The sequence below is a fragment of the Bombina bombina genome, chromosome 7 (genome assembly GCF_027579735.1).
Source record: "Bombina bombina isolate aBomBom1 chromosome 7, aBomBom1.pri, whole genome shotgun sequence".
NCBI classification, from domain to species: Eukaryota; Metazoa; Chordata; class Amphibia; order Anura; family Bombinatoridae; genus Bombina; species Bombina bombina.
The window spans coordinates 61,979,171-61,984,633 of record NC_069505.1 but is presented as its reverse complement, the minus strand read 5'-3'; positions in this window follow the sequence as shown (position 1 = coordinate 61,984,633).

Below are 5,463 nucleotides of genomic sequence, written 5' to 3'. Positions count from 1 at the left end.
ATACCCTCTCTTATTCTTGGCTATATATATATATATATATATATATATATATATATATATGCACACAGATACTGTACATAACTAGTATAACCATAGCTAAGTTTACATTATGTATATATTTACACATTTTTAAGAATCATTTTTTCTAATAAACTAATTGAATGACAGAACTGAGAGAATACTTCCAAATGACAGATGAAGGGTGCGTGACAACTTTTGACCTGGAAACAGAGAGGCAGAAAGTGGGCAAATGAAGAATTATGTTTAAAAGGACCACAAGACTTCCAAGTTACCGCCTCAGTTAGGAATTATTCAAAACTACTTATAATCATGGACAGACATTGGAGTTATAAATTAAGTTTATATCAGAAAGTTCTCAATATGGATTTTCTTTCTTTATATATACTTTAATTCCACTATTTCAAGCCAAGACTGTACCAACCTCTGCTGGCTTTAGAATAGAAGAATCTTCCTCTGAGCACTGCGCAGGATGGGAGGAGTTAAAAATACAATCTAGCTACGCAAGTTGCACAGTACTATGCAACATGCATAGGGGGATTGTAATTTTACTCCTCCACCGTCGTTTTTTACTGATATGCAGCCAGGCACTGTAGGGAGTTGTGGCGCAACGGTGGTTACACCATCAGAGGAGATTAATTCCTGCTTGATGGTGTCAAGGACCAACAAACATCCTCTCGTGGACCACCAATGGTCCATGGACCACTGGTTGGTGACCGCTGTTCTAGACTTCCTTAAAGGGACAATACACAAGCAACCTCATTCTTATAACAGAGAGCTTATAAAGACTACTACAGGTAATGCCTAATGGATCTTCTAGACCTCCTTAAAGGGACAATACACAAGCAACCACATTCTTGTAATAGAGAGCTTATAAAGACTACTACAGGTAATGCCTAATGGATCGTCTAGGCCTCCTTAAAGGGACAATACACAAGCAACCTCATTCTTATAACAGAGAGCTTTAAAGACTACTACAGGTAATGCCTAATGGATCGTCTAGGCCTCCTTAAAGGGACAATACACAAGCAACCACATTCTTGTAATAGAGAGCTTATAAAGACTACTACAGGTAATGCCTAATGGATCGTCTAGGCCTCCTTAAAGGGACAATACACAAGCAACCTCATTCTTATAACAGAGAGCTTATAAAGACTACTACAGGTAATGCCTAATGGATCCTCTAGACCTCCTTAAAGGGACAATACACTTTACTGCAGCAGGAATAGAAATCACTCTCCTAGCCAAGTGCTTGTTGTGACACTTACCTTTCTACTTCTTTCTTGGCTATACGTCAGACTGGAATACCGTAGAGGTGAGTGGGATTAAAGGGACAGAAAAGTCAAAAATAAACTTAAATGGACTGGATAGAGCATGGTCATTTAAACAACTTTCCGATTTACTTCTGTTATATATTTTGCTTAGTTCTCTTGATATCCTTTATTAAAGAGTAATCTAGGTGAGCTCAGGGGCGTAAGTGTGTCTCTAGCCATCTGGTAGCTGTGTTTGCAGCATTGTTTATAGCAGTGTTATACATAGATACAAACCCTGCTGCCATAGACTGATAATGCCACATGCACACTCCTGAGCTTATAGCAGTCTACTCTTAACAAAAGAAATTAAGCGAAAAAGCTAATCTGAAAATAGAAGTAAATTGGAAAGTTGTTTAAAATCATATGCTCTATCTGAATCATGACAGTTTAATTTTGACTTCACTTTCCCTTTAAGTACTCTTTGAAGTTTTTGGAATCTTTTCTCACTCCTAGTGGCCAGAAGTTGAATTCCCAGGAGTAATGGCTCGTGGACTCTCACCACCATGAAAGAAATGAATTTATCAAATAAGCATCAATTATATTTTAAATAACTTTCCAGTTTAGTTAGATTATGACATTTTCTCCATTCTCTTGGTATCCTTTGATAAAGGAGCAGCACTGAACTATTGGGAGCTAGCAGAATGCAATTAGCTGTTAGACAATGAAAAAAGATAAATATGTGAAGCCATGGATCAGCAGCTAGCTCCCAGTTGTGAGTTACTGCGCTGAGCCTACGTATGTTTTCATAACAAGGGAGCAAAGCAAACTGGATAACAGCAGTAAAATAGCAAATAGTTTCTAAGTGCATGCTCTGTCTGAATCATGAAAGAACAAATGTAGGTTCCATGTGCCTTTAAGAGATGATTGTGTTAAATGGGAATACAATCTATAATCTAGACTCACTACTGAAGGCTTTTAGGGCTCAATTTATCAAACAGGAGGGCAGGGCGTACATATTCGTCCCTGTCCGCCCCGTTTCTCTTCTGGAGGGCAGCAATCCGCTGCCTGGATTTACCATTGCACACAAGCACTCCTGTGCGATCACTTGCAATGCCTATCCCTGCCCATGCACAGCCAATCATGCACGGGCAGGAGCTGTCAATCTCCTCATTTGTAAGAAACAGAGGTGCTTGAAACAGGACAGGAAAGCAGTGATCTGAGGACTGCACCTTGATCAATCTTGACTGTAGGTTCGCTTGTGCAGTCAGAGAAAAGCGCTTGATAAATCCAGCCCTTAGTGTCTTTTTATTTTGTATTATTATTTTATGTTTTGGAACTAAGTAAAGTGCTTCCAGCAACAACTCTTATTTTCATTTCTATGCCCTTCCCTTTAAAAAAAAAAACCCAATATATATAACAGAAGGCTTTGAATAATCCTTATCCGCTATTTTATCAACAACAATCTCTATAAAGACAAACATATGCACCATATCTAAATACACAGAAATGGAGGGGGATTTAGCTATAGTATAATCCTGCACAAATAGAGGGTGAATAATTATTAGCTATAATATAATCCTGCACAAATAGAGGGTGAATAATTATTAGCTATAATATAATCCTGCACAAATGGAGGGTGAATTAGCTATAATATAATATAATCCTGCAAAAAAGGAGGGGGAATTAGCTATAATATAATCCTGCACAAATGGAGGGGGAATTAGCTATAATATAATCCTGCACAAATAGAGGGTGAATAATTATTAGCTATAATATAATCCTGCACAAATGGGGGTGGAATTAGCTATAATATAATCCTGCACAAATAGAGGGTGAATAATTATTAGCTATAATATAATCCTGCACAAATGGAGGGGGAATTAGCTATAATATAATCCTGCACAAATGGAGGGGGAATTAGCTATAATATAATCCTGCACAAATGGAGGGGGAATTAGCTATAATATAATCCTGCACAAATGGAGGGGGAATTAGCTATAATATAATCCTGCACAAATGGAGGGGGAATTAGCTATAATATAATCCTGCACAAATGGAGGGTGAATTAGCTATAATATAATCCTGCACAAATGGAGGGTGAATTAGCTATAATATAATCCTGCACAAATGGAGGGGGAATTAGCTATAATATAATCCTGCACAAATGGAGGGGGAATTAGCTATAATATAATCCTGCACAAATGGAGGGGGAATTAGCTATAATTTAAGCCTGCACAAATGGAGGGGAATTAGCTATAATATAATCCTGCACAAATGGAAGGGGAATTAGCTATAATATAATCCTGCACAAATGGAGGGGGAATTAGCTATAATATAATCCTGCACAAATAGAGGGTGAATTAGCTATAATATAATCCTGCACAAATAGAGGGTGAATTAGCTATAATATAATCCTGTACAAATGGAGGGGGAATTAGCTATAATATAATCCTGAACAAATGGAGGGGGAATTAGCTATAATATAATGCTGCACAAATGGAGGGGGAATTAGCTATAATATAATCCTGCACAAATAGAGGGTGAATTAGCTATAATATAATCCTTCACAAATGGAGGGGGAATTAGCTATAATATAATCCTGCACAAATGGAGGGGGAATTAGCTATAATATAATCCTGCACAAATGGAGGGGGAATTAGCTATAATATAATCCTGCACAAATAGAGGGTGAATTAGCTATAATATAATCCTGCACAAATGGAGGGGGAATTAGCTATAATATAATCCTGCACAAATAGAGAGTGAATTAGCTATAATATAATCCTGCACAAATGGAGGGGGAATTAGCTATAATATAATCCTGCACAAATGGAGGGGGAATTAGCTATAATATAATCCTGCACAAATGGAGGGGGAATTAGCTATAATATAATCCTGCACAAATAGAGGGTGAATTAGCTATAATATAATCCTGCACAAATGGAGGGTGAATTAGCTATAATATAATCCTGCACAAATGGAGGGGAATTAGCTATAATATAATCCTGCACAAATGGAGGGGGAATTAGCTATAATATAATCCTGCACAAATGGAGGGGAATTAGCTTTAATATAATCCTGCACAAATGGAGGGGGCATTAGCTATAATATAATCCTGCACAAATGGAGGGGGAATTAGCTATAATATAATCCTGCACAAATGGAGGGGGAATTAGCTATAATATAATCCTGCACAAATGGAGGGGGAATTAGCTATAATATAATCCTGCACAAATGGAGGGGGAATTAGCTATAATATAATCCTGCACAAATGGAGGGGGAATTAGCTATAATATAATCCTGCACAAATGGAGGGGGAATTAGCTATAATATAATCCTGCACAAATGGGGGGAATTAGCTATAATCCTGCACAAATGGAGGGGGAATTAGCTATAATATAATCCTGCACAAATGGAGGGGGAATTAGCTATAATATAATCCTGCACAAATGGAGGGGGAATTAGCTATAATATTATCCTGCACAAATGGAGGGGGGATTAGCTATAATATAATCCTGCACAAATGGAGGGTGAATTAGCTATAATATAATCCTGCACAAATGGAGGGGGAATTAGCTATAATATAATCCTGCACAAATGGAGGGTGAATTAGCTATAATCCTGCACAAATGGGGGGGAATTAGCTATAATCCTGCACAAATGTAGGGTGAATTAGCTATAATATAATCCTGCACAAATGGAGGGGGAATTAGCTATAATATTATCCTGCACAAATGGAGGGGGGATTAGCTATAATATAATCCTGCACAAACGGAGGGTGAATTAGCTATAATAAATCCTGCACAAATGGAGGGGGAATTAGCTATAATATAATCCTGCACAAATGGAGGGGGAATTAGCTATAATCCTGCACAAATCGAGGGTGAATTAGCTATAATATAATCCTGCACAAATGGAGGGGGAATTAGCTATAATATAATCCTGCACAAATGGAGGGTGAATTAGCTATAATATAATCCTGCACAAATGGAGGGGGAATTAGCTATAATATAATCCTGCACAAATGGAGGGGGAATTAGCTATAATATAATCCTGCACAAATGGAGGGGGAATTAGCTATAATCCTGCACAAATCTAGGGTGAATTAGCTATAATATAATCCTGCACAAATGGAGGGTGAATTAGCTATAATATAATCCTGCACAAATGGAGGGGGAATTAGCTATAATAT